The following is a 24,489-nucleotide window of genomic DNA, read 5'->3' as shown; positions in this document are numbered from 1 at the left end:
ACCTCAAATAAAAAATAGACAATCATCTAGTATTTCCCCCATTGAGATTAGTACAAAACGCCGCTTTCTTTGGTTTATCTCAGGGGGTCTTCAAACTTGGCCCTTTTATGACTTGTGGACTTCAACTCCCAGAATTCCTCAGCCAGACCCCTGGTTTATCTGGACACCGCCGTCCTCGATACTCGTGAAGGAAACCTGCGGGCCCCCACCACCACCACGTCGGCCGCGGGGGCGAGAAAGGGCAGCGTGCAGCAACGCTGGCAGTCCACGTGCAGCTGCTAGGCGCTGGCTGCTTAAGCCGGCGAGGCCCCGCCCCCTCCCCTTTCCAGCTCCTCTCACTCCGGCCTTGGCTCGCCATTCAAGCGGCCCTTTAAACCCAAGCGCGTAAGGGCCGCCTCCTTCCCCTCCTCCTCCTCCTCCTCGGCAGGCCCGGCGCGTGAGGCCCGCTCGCGCTACAGAGAGTGGGTGGAGCCAGCTCGGAGCGGCTGTTGCTTCTGGCAGCGGCGAAGCCGGAGCAGCCGAGTTGAAGGGAGTAGGAGGGCAAAGCAGGCGCCGGCTGTGGCAACAGCGGCAGCGGCAGCAGCAAAAGCAAGCGTAGGCGACCGGCATTTAGGAAGCGGCGCCTTCTCGCGCGCGCGCGCGCGCGGGGCTTCGGACGAAGACGGGACCCTCCGTGCCCGGCCTCTTCCCGTGGCGCGCGGGACTCTCTGCTCGCCGTGAATGTGGTTGCAGCGGCCGCGAGCCCTGCGGCAGGAGGAGACGGCGGCTCCGTTCCCCCTCCCCCGTCGTTCCCGCCGCCAGGCAGCCAAGGGCAGGCCGGCCGGCCGGCCTTGCGGTAACCCGGGTTCCCGGTTCCGCGGAGCGGAATTGGAGAAGTAGCTGCCCAGTTCTGAATCAACCCGAATTGCCCGGGCCGCTGGGTGAGTAGCTTGGTAGCGACTAGCTTGGGAGGAGGAGGAGGAGGAGTGTCTTGGAGGCGGGGGTGGAAGGGTCTGAAGGCGCCTCCCTCTTCTTCCCCCCCCCCTCCTTCGGTTCCTGGCTCTTTGTTACCCAAACGGGTAAAGCCAGTGCGGAAGACGGCTGGTTTGGGCGCCTCCGCCAGCAGAGCTCGGTCAGAGTTGCTCGTCTTGTTGCCTTGCCAGGCGCTCGCACCTGCTTTCCCAGAGCCTGGGAAGGGCGAGACTGCTGAAGGCTTTCCCCCCTTTCAGCAGATGCAAGGGAGGATGGCTTGCAAAGGTCAAGGGTGGATTTGAGAGTCGAGGTGAAGGTCAGTTATCTGTGGATCTCTGCGTGCTCTGGCGGGAGGGGGAGGGAGGGAGGGAGGGAGGGGGTTGGCCGCAATGGAAACGGGCCGCAGTTCCCTTTCCCTTTTCTTAAAAGGGAGGCTGGGGGTGGTGGACATTCATTCCCCTTGCCTGGGAAACTTGAAAACTTGTCTGGACGAAGCTCCTGTGTGGAAAAGGCAAGATTTGGAGCACTTCCTGGAGGACGGTCTAACGTCAGCCATGGATTCTGAAACGGAGATGAATTAAGGCTCTTGTAGCTTCTCCTCCTGTGGCTAAAGGGAAAAACCCTGAGGCTGGCTTGACTTCACAAAACAAGTATTATGTGAAATATACTCGCAGAGGGTGGAGTGGCAAATGGAATGCTTTTCGGTTTCTTTGTGTCTCAATCTGCAGCTGGCTTAGGTAATACTACTTGAGCAAACGTGGGCTTTCTGAAAGAAAGCTGGGCTTTCTGCGGCTTCGTTGGGTTATTTTTAAAAAGAGAAAATTTCTGGATAAAATCGTTCTTTTCCTAGTCTCCCAAAAATATTTGGGCTTTTGAAAATTTAAATGTAAGTCATAATGCAGTTTCAGTTTGGTAATAAGCCGGCAAAGGTAAAAGAAGATCTAAGTGGAAAAAGTAAGTCTGCTATTGGATTAAAAAGCTAGGAAGACATCAGTTTTGATAACAGCCTTTTCTGAGAAGCTTTATGTAAGACTTGGTGAGTGTATCAGGTAGTTGGTTACTGGAATAGAAACAGTCGATATGATACTGATGTCAACCTGTAGAGAGAGAATATACTCTTAATTTGCTTAGATTGCAATTCTGAGTCAGGATGCAGTGGGACTTTATGTATAAAGGTTGCACTGCTTCACATTGAAAAGCTCATTTTTAATATTTTCAAAACATGTAAGTGAAAACTTGATGCTATCAAATGGTGATATCTCTTGAATACTTTTGAACATTTAATTGTAAGCTATTATACTTTTTGTTCTAAACAGCACTATTATCATTTATAGTGTTATATTGATCATTAATCTTACAGTTTTACTCTACATCTCATTTCTTTAATTTATTCCTTGTAGTTATTTTAATATATGGGAAAGAAGTAAGATTAAGGCCTAGAATTTGATGTTTATTTCCCAACAGTCTTATAATAGTTGTAGTATGTTGATGGTTTCTTTCATAGTGGTTTATATTCTCATTATTTGATTTTTTTAAAAATATATTTCTAGATTGTGTTCTATCAAGTCACTTCTAAAAATAGTTTTGGTCTATGTAGGTAAATGTATATAGTATTGTTGTTGTTGTTAGTTGCGAAGTCGTGTCCGACCCATCGCGGCCCTATGGACAATGTTCCTCCAGGCCTTCCTGTCCTCTACCATCTTCTGGAGTCCATTTAAGCTCACACCTACTGCTTCAGTGACTCCATCCAGCCACCTCATTCTCTGTCGTCCCCTTCTTCTATTGCCCTCAATCTTTCCCAGCATTAGGCTCTTCTCCAGTGAGTATATAGTATTGCTATAGTATAAATTTAACATATATAAATATGGATATATTCGTGTTACTTTTTATATTGAATTTCCAATATCTTGTTAAAGTTTCTACATGATTTAGATATTTAACCAAATCAGTTTTATGTCAAAAACTAAATGGGTGCCTGGGATTTTCTGTATTTGCATGTCTCTGAGGATTTACTTGATTTGAAAGATTAGCTAGCATGTGTGTATCATATCCTGTTAGCAAGAACACTCAGTTACTTCTTACCTCTTCGGTACAGAAATTAGTGAAGAATTTGAAGTTTAAAAAAAGACAATAAATGAATTTGGAACATGGTCTGTGATGCTTTCAAATGGTTATTCAATATAGTTTAGTGCAAATGGGTTTTAAATGTGATTACTGCAAATTTAGGGCATTAAATTTTAAACTTGATTGTTGAGCAGGGACAGCAAAATGGATACTGATTTATATTGTATGTTCATAATTGATAGTTATAAAGAATGTATACTGTCAGTTTACTTATTGGTCTTTGCCACATTCCTAATGGTGAAGATGGAAACAAACTGGGGATCTTTCCTCTTATTATGCTCCATGTGCAGCACAACTATATCTCACTGTCAATTCCAGAGTTGGGAGAAAAGTTTTGACTGATCATATGGAATTTAGGAGTGGGAGATCTGCAAAAAGGTTCTTTAATAAGCTTTAAATTTCCTTTTTTTGGAAATGTTTATTTGGGGCTTTCTGAATAACACATAATATTACATCAAATATTGGTCATATCTGAGAAAATGTGGAAATAGTTGGATTTCTCGCTAACTCAGAAGTCTTGCCAAGTTGTTTCCTTGTGCTTCTTTGTCTTCTGGTAAATCTGCAAATTGTGTAATAAGGCTGTGCTTGGCAGGATCCTTTCTATCATTTTAGTTCAAAATTTTAAATTCTTTTAGAGACTGAAGTTTTATAGCACCATTATAAGTTTATGAAGGGATTTCTCACTAGAGTTCACTGGAGGAATTGAGCAGTGATATTATTTCAATTTGTTTCATCTTTCTCTGACTTTCCTGTTTGACTCTCATACTAAAGTGTCCCACAGTTTCTTGGGACTGATCCTCAGAACTGAAGGGGAAATCAGCGAAAATTGCCTTTTCCCTCTTCTGTAGTGGTAACTTGGATTGGATACTCCAACCCTTATTTTTAACTAAAGAGGATCTACTTTTTTAAAAAATACAGGTTTTCAGCCTGTACAGTTTAATTATACATGGGCAAGATTATTAATGTTGACTTGAGGATAGTAGCTACATTTTGCTGCTTTAATCCTGAAGCAGTGTAGTAATGATACTTTGTCTACTAATTAAATATACTTGGCTGCACCAGAACTACAGTAAGAGATAAATGAAAATATGTATTAAGGCCCAATGAAGTATTCAACTAAGCTTCTGAAAAGTTAAAATTCTAATATTTTTATTAGTTGCCTATTCCTGGTGGATATATGAGATATACATTTAATAAAACATATATAAGGCATAATGTCTGTCCTTGTTTTGTTCTAGCAAAAGCAATTGTTTTTTTCACTGCTTGAACCTTGAAACTCATAAACGGTGAAGTATGTGGAGGGTGTGAATGATTTGAGTCAGGTAATATAGGCTAATCAAACATTGTTTAGACTGTTTTCCTTCTAGACTTCCTTTTCCAACTTGAACAAAGGATAGCTCTCAGACTTCATATTTAGGCGTTAATCTTTGAAACTAACTCCTTGTTATTTTATTCAATAGAGTAAACTGGAGCAAAGTATCATAGTTGCTGAGTTGTTATTAGTTCAGTCTTTTTAAAAAGCACAAAAAGTATAATTTAATTATGGGGGAAGAGTTATGGTTTTTTGATTAAAAAAACAAGCATAAAGAATTGTAGGCTACTAGTCTTAAGTTAAATGGTTATTGAGAAAATTGGTATATCAGTTTTGATGGTTTGGACAAAGTCAGATTGGTTTTTAGCTTTGAGTGAATAATATTTTATATTTATGACTTTGTAATAATGCCGCTTGGTGTGTGTGTGAAAGCCCTAATAAGCAGGCATATACATAGAATGAAGGCTACTGCTAAGCTTGTAAGCCGCCCTGAGTCTTCGGAGAAGGGCGGGATATACCGGTAAATGGAATTAAAAAAAAAAAGCAGTACAGAGTTAAGAATTGAAAAGGCAAAAAAAGGGATTTAGGCCACATGTATTTGACATATGTAGGAATACTTTAAACACAACATGTTTTTTTCCCTTGGGATTGGACATATTTTTTTAAAGTAACAGTTGATGTTGTATTGTAGTTAAATTGCTGAAATACAACTTGGAAGACCCTAGGTTCAAGTTCACCCTTTTCAGTGAAGCCTGTCCAATAAGGTGGTTGTTGTATGGGCAAAATTGAGGGAGATCTCCATATAGCCTCCCTCTGTAAAAGAGATGAGCAGTTTCAAAATTAGATAAAATAAATCTGTGGGGAAAAATATAAATTTAACAAAATGAATAAAATAGATTGAACTGCAATTATATTGTGACTATACTGTAAGCTGGGTCCATGCATTTTTAAAAAAGGACTTCCTATCAAATATTTGAAATGACCATGTATTTGTCTCTGTTTATTAGTATTCTTATTGAGACATTACTAATATAGACACAGAATACATGAGACATCCTTATTGTTATTGTAATGGAAATCTTGACAGTGCCTCTGATATACAAAGTGCATCTTTCAAGGTTATCATACTGACTAATATGTTCCTGAGGTTAAAGGCAAAACTATATAACTCTTCCTGCTTTTTACCATTTCTGTTAAACTTTTTTAACATTCCAAAAAAGGTTTTGACTGTTGGGCACTTAATAAATTGAAAATAATTTAGAGCATTCATATTTGTTCTTTTGCTTCTGCTACCCAAATATGTTAGATCTGAAATAATTGTGATGAGTTTTTATTGTGTTTTGATTCGGGCTTTCTTGAACACGTAATGTATCGTAATTGAATAGCGATATCAAAAGACTTTCTACAGAATATTCGTTTGTCAATATTTTTGGAGTTTGGAAAAAATTCTATTTGCCCAACTGTTAAGTAATAGCTTTAATATACTTTCAGTTTTTTTCATCTTTGGTTACTGCTTTTATGCTGGAAAAAAGTACAGGGCATTTGAAAATAAACTCTGTATACTAATAAGGGAAGGGCAGATATTTAAAATAGGTTGTACAAAAAAAACCAGTCATTGCTGCTTCTACAGCTGACTTAGTGTTTAGGAATAATTAGTATTCATTACCATTAAATCTGTTGTGTTTGATTTTTTAAAACAAATAGATTTGATAAACTTGCCATATTATTGTGCATCATTAGCTAATATTAATTCTCTCTGGTTCTGTTCTCTTGTGTATAAGGGGAAAAGAGGCATTATTTGTTATTAGGAGTTCTTTATTGCCATGAAAAAATATGCTTTAAAAATACATTATATGTATCTAATATTGAGTCTATTTTTTACAAAATCACATAGAGAAACATAAGTGCAGCTTTTAATGGCACGATGTTTTGTAGGACAGAGAGTGAATGAAAACAGGAAACAGTTATGAGTACTTGTTCCATATTCTCAAGTTTGCAAACAGGATACTTCTACTCGATTAAAATAGCTCAACGTTGATGGTTACCTCCTTTCATTTAATGTTTTCCTGATACACAAAAACATTGGAAGCACTTTAATGTGTTAGAAACTGTAGTTCTTCATGGGCTTACTTTCTTTCATATTGTATATTCCATGAATGCCATGGGAATTACGGTTAATATGGGAAAAGAATATGCATCCTGTATCATATAATTGCTATTTACAAGCTTTTGCTGGCTTTGTTATTGAAGTTGCTTGTTAGAAGTTGGAAGTAAAGGTCGCAAATGGCAATCATGTGACCCTGCGACACTGCAACCATCAAGTTGTGAGATTCTTGTCTCTTCTGGTTGATCAAGATTGCTAGGAAAGGAATGTGTGGTTTACTGCCATATGGTGGTAAAAGCCTCTCTGAGAGAGAAGGTGGTCCCTCTTACTCTGAAAGGGATGGTGGTATGCCCTCTTCTCAAGATTCTCCTGGATAATGTTCATAAAGTCTCCAACCTTCTCATTTTAGAGAAGGTTGAGAAAGTGGCTGGGCTTCAGCTTCAGAAGGCCCAAAAGGAAAAGAACAGGCCCAACTCCAGAAGTACTATTGTAAGGTTATATTAACAGAATATTGCAAGGCTGAAAGTATGTCCCCCCACCCCCTTGGCAGTTCAAGAAATTAAGAAGGGTCCCTTTTGAAATGTTTGCCATGCCCCCATTCCGTATGTGGGCTAATCTGCCTCTTATCTGACCATTTTCTAATCTGTAGCTTTTCTTCCTACCTCTCCGGGTCATTGCTTCATACAATTACAAATACTATTAACTGTGGTATTGTTTTAGATTGCCTATAAGCTTTGGGAGTAGAGGGCATACTTTTGCAATGGTTCCTCTCTTACTTAAGTGCGTAATTCCAGTCAGGTATTAGGGAAGAAAAAGATTGACTCCATGGAAGTTCCAATAAGGAGTCATACAGGGCTCTTTGCTTTTCCCCATGCTGTTTACTAACTTCATGAAATCAGAAGAGAGAAATTTATTTGCTTAAGAGCAAACCATTGTAAAGGGACGTGGTGGCTCAGTGGGTTAGGACGCTGAGCTTGTCAATCAGAAGGTCGGCAGTTTGGTGGGTCGAATCCCGAGTGCCGCGTAACAGAGTGAGCGCCTGTTACTCATCCCAGCTTCTGCCAACCTAGCAGTTCGAAAGCACGTAAAAATGGAAGTAGAAAAATAGGGACCACTACGGTGGGAAGGTAACAGCGTTCTGTGCGCCTTTGGCGTCTAGTCATGCCAGCCACATGACCACGGAGACGTCCTCGGACAAGCGCTGGCTCTTCGGCTTTGAAACGGAGATGAGCACCGGCCCCTAGAGTCAGAAATGACTAGCACATATGTGCGGGGGAACCTTTACCTTTTAAACCATTGTAAGTATACTGTTAATATTTGATACCTTACTGTTATGCACTAAACTGAAGATCCTGAACCAGCATCTAGAAGGTTTTGGCATCTGGATAGGGCAAAATACATTCAGATCCTATCAAGACAGAACAGTTGTAGTTACTATCAATAACATGAATCCTAGTATTACTTTGGATAGAGATTCATTCCCCTAAAGAAGATGACTTAAGAATTTGCAGTTTCATTTTATCCTCAAATAGCAGCTGGAAAACATGGCACTGTGGTTTTTATTGGTTAGTGCTTCAATAATAACGAAATTGAGCCACAGTGTTCTGACCTCAGTAACTCAAAAACTGATCAACATCCAATTAGCTAGCATGTCGTATATGAGGCTGTCTTTTGAGATTACTTGGAAGCTATAGCTGATACAACATGTGACAATAATTCTGAGTCCATTTCAAAGGGCTGGTGATTATCTTAAAACTGTATATAGCTCAATATCAGAATTTTATGAGGCAACATATTCCCAAGATTGAATTTGCCCATCTGATGCAATCACTGGAAGAGGACCTTTTGACAGTCATCTGCTTCATGAGATATAGAATAGACCAGGGATTCCCAACCAGGGGTGCTCGCAAGATGATATTCCAGGGAATGCGGAAACTTGGGTTTTCAAAATTATAGTGTATATGTATAATTTGTTGCCGTTATTTTAAACTTTTGTAAGGGGTGCGAGAATATATAAGAAGCGTTCTAGCGGTGCGGGGTATAGAAAATATTGAGAGCCGCTGGAGAAGACAACAGGCATTCTCTATGGCAGCCCTCCCCTCATGCCATGTTATGTGGGAATTACCTTGGTAGACAGGGGAAAGAGCCAAAGCCAGGACAACAATCAGATAAGAGACAGCTGAGCTCATAACAGGAATGTGGGCCTGACGATCAGAAAGAACCTAGTTCTTGGGCTATAAACATGACAGGGAGAAAAGTACTTTCAGATTTGCAAGAATTCTGTTAATATATCCTTACAGTAAAGGAGAATTAGTTCATCTGGCTGTGCTTATAAAATGGCAGGGGTTGGGCTAAATGACTTCCAAGTCCCTTCCAACCCTATGATTTTATGAAAACTCTTCCTGGAGAGGCACATGCAGTCCTACTTATTATTGTTCTATAAGCAACCCAAGGCTATATTTTTCCCAGCAAGAAGCCCTATATTAGCTTTTGGGGTTTTATGATTTTGTATTTTTATTTTGTATATTACTGTATTGTATACCACCCAGAGTCCTCTGGGATTGGTTGCATTGTAAATTGACAAATAATTCCATTTCTTTTATATCTTAACAATTTATTAGGTTTTTCCAATTTTAAATTTTTGTATTGCCTAGAAAGTCATTGTTGCTTCTGTCCTTGGGTTTAAATTGACAGAGTGCAATGTTGTTACATCAACATGTCTTAATATTTCAGAGTGTAATATATGTGCTTTTAAAATAAATCCTAAATTGTAAATTCATTTAACTTTGCAATTTGCCCAAGAATATCTAGTGAGTTTTGTGGCTTATTGGGAATTTTAAACTTCACTTTTTTCCCCACATCAGGCATTATACTTTTTTCTCAGGATGCATGAAATAGAGTTACACCGAAATCCTTACAAGGGGAAAGACTAAGTACAGAATTCTAAAATTCTAGTGCAGGGGTGTCAAACTCAATTTCATTGAGCGCCGCATCAACATTGCGGTTGCCCACAAGGGGCCGGGTGGGTATGGCCAGGGTGGGCGTGGCCTACTGGGTGGGTGTGGCTAGAGTGCATATGGCCTACTGGGTGGGCGTGGCCAGCTCTACATCGTTCACATCAAGGGTGCCTATGGGGGCCTGGGCAGGAGTGGGACAGATCTGAGCATCTCTGGCAGAAGGAGGGTCTCTGGGCCAGGGCCAAGGCAGTGGGGGCCGTTCCCTCACTGTTTCCAGGATGGCTTCACGGGCCACATGAAACCACTTCGCGGGCCGGATCCAGCCCCCAGGCCTTGTGTTTGACATGTCTGTTCTAGGGCATGTTGGCTGATATATGGCATGTAAATTTGGATAGTTGGTGCAGCGTAATACTGCAAAGCAATAATTTCACTTTTCTCTGTAAGTCTGTCATGTGGCAATTCAGATTTTAATTTTTGGATCTTTGAACAAGTTGCTTCTTTTTGTATATACATATTCTACGCAGAGAAGATTCAAAGAAACAGACTGAATATTTTTCTAATGAAAATATATAGGCACACTTTTATTGGGAAAGTGTTAATTGTAAACTTGATTCTGAGTTAGTTCCTTGAAACAAATTACCTTGGATATTTGTTTCAAGGAATAACTGGACAAATAACGGTATAGATATATATAATAGAATTTTTAAAAAATTACTTGAATTTGAAATTTCACAAGATTATGAAAATACTTTAGTTTTTCATTGTGGCACTTTTTTAAACTATGGAATATTAAAAGAGCTGCAATGCTCATGTTATCAGTATTTGGACTACATCATTTGAAGAATGAGAAAAGTAGCTATATTTTTATTTGTAAATACAAGATTGTTCAGATTCTGTATTTGGTTTCTTATTCTGGAATAATCTGGTGGATCTGTTGTTTCTGTGATGAGTTGGTAAATAAGTTTTGTTCACTATGGAAAGAATTCCTAATATGGTTCTGTCAGCAAAGTTAGCTTATGGTGAGGAGGTGGGAATTCAGGAGCAATGCTAAAAAGAGCATACTAGCTCACTTTTATTTTCAACTTGGCCTCAGCTGACACCTGACTGGTTTCTGTTTGTTGGCTTGTTGCTGCTTATGGAAGATATTAAATTTAATTTTGAGTAAATGATAGTGTATATATCACAGCTTTCATATCAGATTACCAGTTTGGGCAGCAAATTAAAAAATGTTGAAGAAATTACTTGCGTTGGTATAAGCATTGTTGTTGATTGCAAGAAATGTGAACATTCTAAGGTGAAAGGATGAATTACTATCCCTTCACTTGCCAGCTGAAGTGTGTGAGCTGCTGTTTCCAGTGAATTAATGTCCCACAGCCCAGGTATGCAAATGTAAGCTCTTTAATGTTACCTTGCACCTTTATAATTGAAAATTATTCTTGCCCTGCTTAGATTTTTTTGTAGCTAATTACGAGAGATGCTGAAATAAGAAACTGAATGGCTAAGATAATGTTGGAAGTATGATTACCTGCTGTAATTCTCCTTAGCGGGACATTGAGATTAGAAGTACATATGTTATTTCTCAAATGAACCTATTCAGTTGTGAAGACTATGAGGCAGGAGGGAGGTGGTATGTATGGGGAGGCAGTTGTAATAAAAGATAAAAATAGCATGTGTGTGCATAGTCCTTTAGACATTTTAAAGTCACATTTGATGCTTTTCTGTATCCCAGATAATTGTATCATAGAATATATATTTCATTTTACTCATATCCCGTTACATTGTATAAATACCTAAAGCTTCTGCCTTTTAATTTTATCTCATATATATTTGAAGATCTGTGGAAGTTAATCAGAAAATATTTCATTAATCTTTACTTCTCTGATTGTTTTGTGCTCCTTTGATCACATCCATTAAATATTTTAAGCTTCAAATTTGGCTCAAACTACTAGCTTGTGGTGAGACCATGACATATGGAGTATACCTCATCAACAAAATGATTAACAGATTTCCATGCCTAATGATTTAGAACAGGGGTGTCAAACTGGCGGCCCAGGGGCCAAATGCGTCACATGTAGGCCACTCCCACTTGAGCTCTGCAAAGGCAAAAAAAGTCATGATACATCACCAAGTTTGACACACGTGATTTAGAGGACCATTATTTTGTCAAAGCTGTAAAGATACAGATGACAATTTGATTTCTGTGGTCTGGATGATCATTTGAGAGCTACTAAAATGAAATTGTGAGTATTTGCAGTTTCTTTTTGGAAATTTAAATTGCTTGGAATACAGATCTAATGATCCAGTGTCACCAGGATTGTATCTAGCAGGGGAGATATTATTAAAAGGATGGATGTTGCTGCTCCAGTACTCATTCTTTCACACAGTTTCTAAATCTGCTGTGGTAGACTGGGAAGCATGTTGTAATTTAAATCTGATTATTTTAAAGGAAACTCACCTTAGCCTGAAGACAAGCTCTTTAAGGCATAGTTTTCTTGATTATAGATGAATCAGCTACTTTAAATGAGAACAATGGCTACGTAGCCCAGCACCTTGCTGTCCTTGTTTGAGATCAGCCAACTAAGTAGGGCTGGGCTGGGTAGTTTTTGGATGGAAGACTACAAGGAAATACTAGGTCTGTATTTTTTTAACTGAGAAGTTAAAAATGTTTTGGAAAGAGGCAGTGGCCAATCGTGTCTATGTTCTATTAAGAAAATTTTATGGTTGTATACATAAATAGAGCATAACTTAAAAATTTTTTTTTTACTTTACAGCAAACCCACCAATCAGTCAGTTTTTATTTGGTCATAGACCATTACAGCAATCCAACATAGCTAATTTTGACTTCTTTCTGGTGTAGATAAACTTGAATTATTGTTCTGAACTCTTATGCTGAAAGTATATGTTTAGATATGCAAAAGAACAGAATGGAAACAAAGAATTATTCAATTTTTTTTCCTTAAATAATTTGTAGCGTTTAAATACACAAAAGTTTGAATGGAGAGTACGGTAAAACTACAGGTAGACCTCGACTTACAACAGTTCATTTAGTGACCATTCAAAGTTACAATAGGACTGAAAAATGTGACTTATGACCATTTTTCACATTTCACATGCAGCATCTCTTTGGTTACATGATCCAAATTTGGTTGCTTGGCAACTGGTTCATATTTAGGACAGTGGAGGAACCAGGGTTCATGTGATCAGCTTTTGTGATCTTCTGACAAGCAAAGTCAATGGGGAAGCCAGATTCACTTAATAACAATATTAACAACTTCAATGATTCACTTAACAGCCGTGGCAAGAAAGGTTGAAAAATGGTGCAAAGCTCACTTAACAAGTGTTTCACTTAGCAACATAAATTTTGGGATCGATTGTGGTCGTAAGTCGAGGACTACCTGTAATGCTATTCTTGATAAATATAAAATATGATTTAGCATCTTAGTATGTTTCCTTGATTTTGGAGATTATACATTTTTTGTAGATTAGTGTAAATATCTTATATCTAATTCAGAATCATAACCAGATTTTCAGCTTTCAACGTAGAATGAATATATATTGGAGGCATTATGGAATTGATGGGGAAAGTGTTTGTCCATTTTTGCTGACTTGCTGGTTCTGAGAAAGGTAGAAGGTTTGTGACTCAGGGATACTCTGATAGGGTGGTATCAATCAAAGTTACCTAACTCTGGATTGTGCATGTCTTCCTAATATGTAATACCTAAATATCTTCATGGATTACTGCCTTGTCATGGCGAAGGGGCTTGCGTAATTCAATGAAGCTATGAGCTATGCTGTGCAGGGCCACCCAAGACGGAAAGGTCATACCAGAGAGTTCTGACAAAACGTGATCCACTGGAGAAGGAAATGGCAACCCACTCCAGTATCTTTGCCATGAAAACCCTATGGACAGTACCAAAAGGCAAAATGATATGACGCTGGAAGATGAGCCCCTCAGGTTGGAAGGCGTCCAATACGCTACTGGGGAAGAGCAGAGGGCTAGTACTAGTAGCGCCAGAAAGAATGAAGTGACTGGGCCAAAGCCGAAAGGATGCTCAGCTGTGGATGTGTCTGGTGGTGAAAGGAAAGTCTGATGCTATAAAGATTTTTTCTCCATAGGAACCTGGAATGTAAGATCCATGAATCAAGGAAAGCTGGACGTGGTCCAGACGGTCAACACAGAAATCAGATTGACTATATGCTCTGCAGCCAAAGATGGAGAAGCTCTATACAGTCAGTAAAAACAAGACCAGGAGCTGACTGTGGCTCAGACCAGGAGCTTCTCATTGCAAAGTTAAGGCTTAAACTGAAGAAAGTAGGGAAAAGCACTAGGCCACTCAGGTATGAATTAAATCATATCCCTGTTGAATATACAGTAGAGGTGACAAATAGATTTAAGGAATTAGATCTGATAGACAGAGTGCCTGAAGAACTATGGACAGAGGTTCGCAACATTGTAGAACAGGTAGCAACTAAAACCCTCCCAAAGAAAAAGAAATGCAAGAAAGCAAAATGGCTGTCTGAGGAAGCTTTGCAAATAGCTGAGGAAAGGAGGGAAGCGAAAGGCAAGGGAGAAAAAGAAAGATACGCCCAATTGAATGCAGAATTCCAGAGAATAGCTAGAAGAGATAAGAATGCCTTCTTAAATGAACAGTGCGAAGAAATAGAAGAAAACAATAGAATAGGGAGGACCAGAGATCTTTTCAAGAAAATTGGAGAGATGAAGGGAACGTTTCATGCAAAAATGGGCATGATAAAGAACCAAAATGGCAGGGACCTAACAGAGGCAGAAGAGATTAAGAAGAGGTGGCAAAATTACACAGAAGAACTATACAAGAATGAGCTTAACGTCCCTGATAATCACAATGAGGTGGTCACTGACCTCGAGCCAGACATGCTAGAATGTGAAGTGAAGTGGGCCTTAGAAAAGCTGAGCAACAACAAAGCTAGTGGAGGTGACAGTATTCCAGCTGAGCTATTCAGAATCTTAAAAGACGATGCAGTAAAGGGCTACACTCAATTTGCCAGCAAATTTGGAAAACTCAACAGTGGCCACAGGATTGTAAAAGATCAGTTTACATTCCAATTCCAAAGAAAGGCAGTGCCAAAGAATGTTCAAACTATCGCACCATTGCACTCATTTCTCATGCTAGTAAAGTTATGCTTAAAATCCTACAAGCTAGACTCCAGCAGTATGTGGATCGAAATCTGCCAGAAGTACAGGCAGGATTTCGAAGAGGCAGAGGAACTAGAGATCAAATTGCCAACATACGCTGGATCATGGAGAAAGCTAGAGAGTTCCAGAAGAACATGTACTTTTGCTTCATTGACTATGCTAAAGCCTTTGAATGTGTGGATCACAACAAACTGTGGCAAGTTCTTAAAGAGATGGGCGTACCAGACCATCTTATTTGTCTCTTGAGAAACCTATATGTGGGCCAAGAAGCAACAGTGAGAACTGGACACGGAACCACTGATTGGTTCAAAATTGGGAAAGGAGTCCGGCAAGGCTGTATATTGTCGCCCTGCCTATTTAACTTATATGCAGAGCACATCATGAGAAAGGCAGGGCTAGATGAATCAAAAGTTGGAATTAAGATTGCCGGAAGAAATATCAACAACCTAAGATACAGTATGCAGATAATAATAATAATAATAATAATAATAATAATAATAATAATAATAATAATAATAATAATAATAATAATAATAATAAAAGTTGGAAGGGACCTTGGAGGTCATCTAGTCCAACCCCCTGCTCTGGCAGGAAACCTTATACCATTTCAGGCAAATGGCTGTCCAGTCTCTTCTTAAAAACCTCCAGTGTTGGGGCAGAAAGTGAAGAAGAACTAAAGAGCCTCTTGTTGCGGGTGAAGAAGGAGAATGCAAAAGTTGGGTTGAAACTTAACATTAAGAAAACCAAGATCATGGCATCCGGCCCTCTCAATTCCTGGCAAATAGATGGGGAAGAAATGGAGGTAGTGACAGATTTTATTTTCCTGGGCTCCAAGATCACTGCAGATGGGGACTGTAGCCAAGAAATTAAAAGACGCTTGCTCTTGGGGAGGAAAGCCATGGCAAATCTAGACAGCACACTAAAAAGCAGAGACATCACCCTGTCAACAAAAGTGCGTATAGTCAAGGCTATGGTCTTCCCAGTTGCGATGTATGGCAGTGAAAGTTGGACCATAAAAAAGGCTGAGCGCCAAAGAATTGAGGCCTTTGAACTGTGGTGCTGGAGAAGACTCCTGCAAGTCCCTTGGACTGCAAGGTGATCAAACCGGTCAGTCCTAGAGGAGATCAACTCTGACTGCTCTTTTTAGAAGGCCAGATCCTGAAGCTAAAACTCAAATACTTTGGCCACCTAATGAGAAGGAAGGACTCACTGGAGAAGAGCCTAATGCTGGGAAAGATTGAGGGCAATAGAAGAAGGGGACGACAGAGAATGAGGTGGCTGGATGGAGTCACTGAAGCAGTAGGCGTGAGCTTAAATGGACTCCAGAAGATGGTAGAGGACAGGAAGGCCTGGAGGAACATTGTCCATAGGGTCGCAATGGGTCAGACAACAACAAAACAATATAATTGTTTTGATTGAACCAAAAATAACTATGAAAAATTGACTTTGCACTTGTTTATTCAACAAAAAATTAATTAACAGATACGCCATTTCCTTCTGTGGAAGAAATAAGTACACCTTTGGCTTTAATATCTGTAATTGCCCCCCTTTGGCAGAAACTATCAGAATAACAGAGTTGGAAGGGACCTTGGAGGTCTTCTAGTCCAACCACCTGCTCAAGCAGGAGACCCTATATATCATTTTAGACAAATGTTATCCAATCTCTTCTTAAAAACTTCCAGTGTTGGAGCACCCACAACTTCTGGAGGCAAGTTGTTCCACTAATTAATTGTTCTGTCAGGAAATTTCTCCTTATTTCTATGTTGCTTCTCTCCTTGATTAGTTTCAATGTGATTTAGATCCAGACTTTGACTTGGCCATTCCAAAACCATCCAATTCTTTTTTTTTTTGCCCCCAATAATTCCTTGATGGATTTACTGAAATGTTTAGGGCCATTGACATGTTGCAAGCTCCACTTTCAGTTGAAGTTCATTTTTTCTGTATGTGGATCTTGCATTATCCTTGAGAATCCCCTGGTACAATGAAGGATTCGTTGTGTATTTGTAATAGTGAGCTGCTTAGGCCCTAGTGCAAGAAATAAAATTTACACCATCCTTCTTTACTATTGATATCAGAGTCATCTTGTGAAATGCTACCTCTATTTTTGCCAAACGTGTCGTCTTGTACTGTGGCCAAATAATGCATAATAGTGATGAGGATTATCTGTAGGTCATATGATAAATTGCTTGGGTTCTCAGAGTCTTCTTTCAGCATCTTGCATTCTGCTCTTGGGCTGAACTTGCTGGGACAGCTGGTCCTGGGCATGTTGGCAATTGTTTGAGATTTTTTTTCTACTTGTAGATGATCTTCCAGACAGTGAAATGGTTGATGTCCAATTGTTTGGTGATCTTTTTAAATCCCTTCCCAGACTCAAAGGCGTCTATAATGTTCTTTCTGGAGGCCTCAGAGAGCTATTTTGATCTAGGGATGGTGATATTATACACTTCAACAAAAAAGTGTAATTCAAACTAAAAGACTGAGATTTCAATAAGATAGGTTCCTCCCATATACCAATTTTAAATATTTGAGGTAGTGATAAAATATAGATGTATGTTTACTTTGCCTACATTTGAAATTTGTATTTTATGTTTATTTAAATTGCACATTAGATTACAGAATATAAATAATGCATATTGTATATTATATCTCAGCCATGGCAAATCTAGACAGCACACTAAAAAGCAGAGACATCACCCTGTCAACAAAAGTGCGTATAGTCAAGGCTATGGTCTTCCCAGTTGCAATGTATGGCAGTGAAAGCTGGACCATAAGAAAGGCTGAGCGCCAAAGAATTGAAGCCTTTGAACTATGGTGCTGGAGAAGACTCCTGCGAGTTCCTTGGACTGCAAGGCGATCAAACCGGTCAGTCCTAGAGGAGATCAACCCTGACTGCTCTTTAGAAGGCCAGATCCTGAAGCTAAAACTCAAATACTTTGGCCACCTAATGAGAAGGAAGGACTCACTGGAGAAGAGCCTAATGCTGGGAAAGATCGAGGGCAATAGAAGAAGGGGACGACAGAGAATGAGGTGGCTGGATGGAGTCACTGAAGCAGTAGGCATGAGCTTAAATGGACTCCAGAAGATGGTAGAGGATAGGAAGGCCTGGAGGAACATTGTCCATAGGGTCGCGATGGGTCGGACACGACTTCGCAACTAACAACAACAACAATATTATATCTCATCTGTCAGTATTGTTAAAATGAAGATGAAATAGTTATATGTTGAAATACATTGAAAAAAATCAAACATCCTCACATCTTGGACATACTGAAAACTATTTCAACTCCTCCCCTCACGATGCAGCTATAGGGCATTGCATGCAAAAACAGCTAGACACAGAGAGAGTTTTCCCCCTGTGCCATCATTCTGCTAAACACCTAATTCCCACAGCACTGTCTTATGCCTAAGGATATCTACTCATGAAGTACGGCTGTATCACTGTTATCCTTCTCATCTTTTCTACTACCTTCTCCTATTGGTGACTTATGATTATTTACTTTGTTGTTTGTATGTACACTGAGAGCTTATGCATAGGAGACAGATTCCTTGTGTGTCCAATCATACTGGGCCAATAAAATATTCTATTCCTATTCGTTTCTGCGCTTATTTTTTCATATGACTATATACAGATAGATCTTTTTAGTTGTTATAGGATATTTTATGGTGACTTAGTTTGAAATAAAATATTAGTTTTCGAAAGATTAGTTGGTAAACTTGCAAGAACATTATTTGGAAAAAATATTTATTGTCTTTTTTATTCTCATGGTTGATACATAGTCATTATACATGGACTTGTGTATGATCTGTATGGAATTGGAAGGGGCCAAATTAAAGCATCCCTGACAAATGGCTTTCCAACCTCTGCTTGAACATACCCAGTGTCAATAATTTCCTCATTTTTCTTGATATCATTTACATCAACCACAGGTATTTCTCATCTGTTGCTTGTGTATTTGATTTATTATTTTTTCTAAGTAAAGAACTTTTGCATTTGACATTAATTTAATTCTGATTTTTACCCATTTTTTTAACAAGATTCTTTAAACGTTTACTTTTTCTGTTCATCATCCCACATTGTCTGTATCATCAGCAGGCAATGTGGCACTGCACATATGTAATTTGTATACCACCCTCCCTTTGCTTTTGACTTTGCTTCTAATTAAACTGGTGTTGTATTTGGGGTCCATATTTTACTTTACATAACAATATTTGGAACATTTATTTGGATAGAGATGACTTGAGTTTAAAACAGTAGTGTTCCTCAGCAAACCAGTGATTGAGTCTAAACTAAATTAGTTGAACTTAATTTTTTTAATTTCAGGGGGAACTTGAGTTCAGTCTGTGTTGGCTCAATTCAACCATTGTAAAGATCTAGCAAAGTCCCCTTTATAGGGTCCTATTTAGCAAAGGAGGATGGTTTCCAAGCAAATTATATATTTAATTTAATTTAATTTAATAATTTGATTTCTATACCGCCCTTCTCCCGAAGGACTCAGGGCGGTGAACAGGGCAATACATAATAAAAAACCAGATACAAAAATTAAAAAACCATTAAAAACCAATTAAACATCATGCCCATAAAATCAATACATAATTAAGTTAAAAACTAATTTTAAAAACCCAACCCCATCCCGTCAGACCAGGCCAGCTTGTTCGAAAAAGAATGTTTTAAGATCACGCCGGAAGGAGCGAAGGTCGGGGGCCGTCCGGAGCTCAACCGGTAAGCTGTTCCAGAGGTCTGGCACGCCCACAGAGAACGCTCTCCCCCTGGGGGTCACCAATCGGCATTCTTTGATCGGCGGCACCCTGAGGAGGCCCTCTCTGTGGGAGCGCACTGGACGGAGGGACGTTGACGCCGGTCGCAGGTGTTGCCGTAGGTAATCCGGACCCATGCCATGAAGGGCTTTGTACGTCATAACTAACACCTTGAACCTCACCCGGAGAGCAACCGGTAGCCAATGCAGCTCGCGGAGCAGAGGTGTAACATGGGAGTATCGGGAAACTCCCAAGACGACTCGCGCGGCTGCATTCTGCACCAGCTGGAGTCTCCGGGTGGACCTCAAGGGCAGCCCCATGTAGAGAGCATTACAGTAGTCTAGACGAGAGGTCACGAGCGCATGAGTGACTGTGCGCAAGGCATCCCGGTCTAGATAGGGCCGCAACTGGCGCACCAGGCGAACCTGGGCAAAGGCCCCCCTAGTCACAGCTCCAATATGCTCTTCCAAGGAGAGCTGTGAATCTAGAAGGACCCCCAAGTTGCGGGCCCTATCTACGGGGGGTAATAGCTCACCCCCCATGGCCAATGATGGGATAATCGGAATTTCCCGGGATGCCGGCACGAACAGCCACTCAGTCTTGTCAGGGTTGAGTCGAAGCCTGTTCCTCCCCATCCAGACCCGGACCGCCTCCAGGCAACGGGACATCACGTCGAGGGCATCGCTGGGGTGGTTTGGGGTAGAAATAAAAAGTTGGGTATCATCAGCATATTGGTGATACCCAACTCCAAAACCACGAATGATCTCACCCAGCGGCTTCATATAGATGTTAAACAGGAGAGGCGAGAGAACCGATCCCTGAGGAACTCCACAAATGAGAGGTCTCAGGGTCGATCTCTGCCCCCCTGCTAACACCGACTGCGAACGTCCCAGGAGGTAAGAGGAGAACCACTGGAGAACCGTGCCTCCCACTCCTAACCCCCTGAGACGTCGCAGCAGGATACCATGGTCGATGGTATCAAAAGCCGCTGAGAGGTCTAAAAGGACTAGGACAGAGGAACAACCCCTGTCCCGAGCCCGCCAGAGATCATTCACCAGCACGACCAATGCCGTCTCCGTGCTGTACCCGGGCCTGAAACCCGATTGGTACGGGTCTAGGTAGTCAGCTTCCTCCAAGAACAAAGGGAGCTGATGCGCCACCACGCTCTCAACAACCTTCGCCAAAAAGCGAAGGTTGGAGACCGGACGATAGTTGTTTAAAATTGCTGGGTCCAAGGCAGGCTTCTTGAGAAGGGGTCTCACCACCGCCTCCTTCAAGGCGGCGGGAAAACTACCCTGACTCAAAGAAGCAGTAATCACTGCCTGGAGCCAGCCTCGTGTCCCATCCCAGGCTGCATAAGTCAGCCAGGAGGGGCACGGGTCCAACAAACACGTGGTGGAGCTCAGCTTCCCCATGATCTTGTCCACTACTTCAGGGGTCACAGGATCGAACTCTTCCCAGATTAAATCGACAAGACCGCCCGTATCCTCTTCGTCAGACTCTGCCCAGTCGGAGTCCAAACCGGTCCGGATCCGAGCGATTTTGTCCGACAGAAATCGACTAAACTCCTCGGCTCGACCCTGCAAGGGTTCCTCCCTCACCTCCTGATTAAGGAGAGAGCGAGTCACCCTAAACAGGGCGGCCGGGCGATTCTCTGCGGACGCAATGAGGGTGGCAAAGTGGTTAGACCTAGCCACCCTCAATGCTGCGAGATAAGTTCTCGTAAACGACCTTAGTCGTAACCGGTCGGATTCGGATTGGCTGGACCTCCAACAGCTCTCTAGGCCCCGTCTCCGACGCTTCATCTCGCGGAGCTCCATGGAGAACCATGGGGCCCGTTGGGATCTGCGTCGGGTCAAGGGCCGCATGGGTACAACTTGGTCGAGTGCCTCTGTGGCTGCCCTTTCCCAGGCTTCCACCAGGGCATCGACCGAGCTGTGAGCAAAGGAGGCAGGTGGGGGCCCAAGCGCCGTTTGGAACCGCTCAGGGTCCATAAGGCGCCTAGGGCGGAACCATCTTGTTGGCTCAGCAACCCCACGACAGGGAGTGGCAAAACGGAAGACCATCCGCAGGAGATGATGATCGGTCCATGACAGGGGTAAATTAATTGGGGAACCCCCCCCCAAGATCATCTAACCACTGTCCAGATAGAAAAACCAGATCGAGCGTGTGACCCCCTCCGTGAGTTGGGCCCAGAATAACCTGCTTCAGGTCCATGGCCGTCATGGAAGCCATGAACTCCCGAGCTAACTCAGATGATCCCCCCAGGGATGGTAGGTTGAAGTCACCCAAAACTATAAGTTTGGGGAACTCAACCACCAACCCTGAGAGGATATCGAGAAGCTCAGGCAGGGCTGCTGCCACGTGTCTAGGTGAAATATACACCAACAGCAAGCCCAACTGAGCTCTGGGACCACATCTCAGGAGGAGGGACTCACACCCGGCTATCTGGACTATGGTGGCCTCCCGCGGACATAAGGTCTCCCTCACAACAACTGCCACTCCACCGCCCCTACCTTGAGCCCTAGGCTGGTGCAGCACCCGGAAACCTGATGGGCTAAGATCAACCAGGGGGACCCCGCCCTCTGGGCCCAACCAGGTCTCCGTAATGCAAGCCAGGTCCGCATGCTCCTCCTCAATCAGATCGCGAATGAGAGGTGCTTTATTCATTACAGACCTTTTCTATATGTATGTTTATAGCCAGTTTTTTTTAAAAAAATCTTTCTTCTGCTAATTTCAGTGGTGCTCTGGTTTTTAAACTTGGGTGAAAGTATTCTGAAGTATTTTCTTAAATAATTTGGTTATACTTCTCAGATTTCTAATTATAGGAATTATTGTCTAGCTTGAAAGAAAGCTAACTTTGATTTATTTTGAGATTTCTTTTCAGTTTATTCTGAGTAGCCGTGTAACGTGTTATTCTGGTGATGTAGCTGATTTCTTTTCAATATAGAAACACTGAAGGGTCATTCTAAAAAGTAATGAAAAAACTTTGTTACAGATATTAAAAATAACTGCACACCTATCCTTGCAAATTTATTGGCCCTTGGAAATAACTGTAATGAACTGCAAACACATTTGCCTCCAATGTCATGAATCAGCTCAGCAGATTAAGGATTTGCAAAGAGTCTGAGTGGTAGTATCATAGTTGTAGTATCATAGTTGTGAGATTTATCATGCTGGTTGAAGAGCAAAAATGGAAGTCCGTTGGTTTGCCTTCTAAGTAACATCAGCTTGTATGTACAAAGTTACATTTTATTAAGTGCTGATGACAGGGTGCTGCTTGCTTCTGGGACCATGAGGGAGATATTTGTGAAAATTGGAGCTTTAAGTAGCCTCTAAATGTCTAAAATAGTAAACTAGCTAACAACAAACATGGAGTATTTTTTGCTATATGACAATTTATGTGCCTTTGTTTTACAACTGGATAAAAAAACCAGATCTTTCAAAATCTTTTCATACTGAACATAAACCATTTTTTGTGGTGTCTGAAAGATTTTGCATTTTTTTAAAAAATCTTGATTGGAGCTAGGTAACCAATTCCACAAACCCTTGCAAACGTGGAACCAAGAGAAGTTGGGGTTTTAAGAGAGAAATACTGTTGGCTCTTGATTTGTTTCTGGTTGGTCTATTTTGAGATGCTGTAACATCACATGGCAGTAGTAGGTGGATGAGGTATTCAAACTGTTCATTTTCTATCTAAACGATGGGGCAGGATCTCATCTAAACATCAATTGTCATTGTGTATTTAGTACAAATCATATAGTATTTTTAGTAAAACCAGCAGATGTTTTTCTTGCTCTTTGCTGAATCCTCTGCTGCTGCCTCCTGGTCCCACATGTTCTGCCAGTATGAGTCTGTGAGTGGCAATGTGGGCAGAAATTGCTAATATGTCTCAAATTATTAGTGTGTATTTAAGGATACCAAAATCATGAACAGAGGAGCTGCTTGCAATATATTTTGCACTTTCTAAGTGCTCAGTGATTATTAGATCTTGACTTCTAACATGTTGTTTTTAATTGAAAATCTTGTCTTTTGCGTGCTACCTGCTGCTGTACAAAGCCAACTAATTTCTTAACAGGAAACTAAATTTCCATTCATTGTTATTTTACAACATTATTGCAGTGCATGTTAAGCTACTGCCGCAGTCATTAAGCGACTACCATATTTGTTAAGCAAATGCCATGGATGTTAAGCAAAGCAACAGGTGGTTTTCATTGTAAACTGGAAATAAATACTAGTTTCTGGCAAAAAAAGGTAAATTGAGGTGACATGACTGGAGGAAGCTGCAAATGGTCATAAATGTGGGATTGTTGCCCAGTGGCATAATAGAGCCAATAACACTGTACTCACGTTTAGGGGAATGGAACAAAGAAGATTGTGACTATGATCTTGCCTCCAGGACAATATTTTATGAGATCAGGGATGGATGTCTGAACTCAATTATAGACTCATATTCTTGATTTGTACGAGTCAATACAATACGTCTACTTTTTTGGTAACTATTCATTGATGAAAGGAGTTTAGTACTTATGATAAACTGGCCAAATCAAATATCCTTCCTAAAAATCTAGCTGTCAAATATTTCTGTTGCTATATTTGAAAATATTTCTGAAAATATAATTACTGAGAAAAAAGGTGACTTGAAATAAAAACTCATATTTTGATTTTGATATTAATGTGGACTTAGCATATTTAAATTGGTGGTGCAACATCTGTAATTCCTAATTACAAGGCGCCAATAATATTCTTCAATCCAAGCACAAAATCATTAAGAGTGAATTTAGTAAAAATGTGAGCTTTTTAATAATAACAAGAAGAAGAAGAAGAAGAAGAAGAAGAAGAAGAAGAAGAAGAAGAAGAAGAAGAAGAAGAAGTTGGAAGGGACCTTGGAGGTCATCTAGTCCAACCCCCTGCTCAGGCCAGAAACCCTATACCATTTCAGACAAATGGCTGTCCAGTCTCTTCTTAAAAACTTCCTGCCTCCAGAAGTGGTGAATGCTCCAACCCTGATACAGCCAGTATTCTGTCTGTATATCTCCATATAACAACTATGTCAATGCAGAACTCTCAGAAAATTCTGTCAACATTTTTTTCTTTTTTTGAAAGAACCATC

General features: G+C 40.8%; 1 protein-coding gene across 3 annotated transcripts in view; it reads left to right on the top strand.

The window, feature by feature from the left end:
* The first annotated feature begins 339 nt into the window (after positions 1-339).
* Positions 340-24,489, top strand: part of SUSD6 (sushi domain containing 6) — a 68,920-nt gene continuing 44,770 nt past the window's right edge. Inside the window, exon 1 of one of the 3 annotated variants that reach the window (XM_081315616.1) lies at positions 340-920. The gene's annotated coding sequence lies outside the window, so the exon portion shown is untranslated. Of the gene's footprint in view, positions 921-1,069; positions 1,268-24,489 lie in introns of those variants that run through there. The other 2 variants (XM_081315617.1, XM_081315615.1) reach the window with 2 other exon arrangements.

The sequence above is a fragment of the Vipera berus genome (assembly GCF_964194415.1).
Source record: "Vipera berus genome assembly, chromosome: 1".
In the NCBI taxonomy this organism is placed as follows: Eukaryota; Metazoa; Chordata; class Lepidosauria; order Squamata; family Viperidae; genus Vipera; species Vipera berus.
The sequence above is the reverse complement of the archived record's forward strand: the minus strand, read 5'-3'. Positions and strand labels throughout refer to the sequence as shown.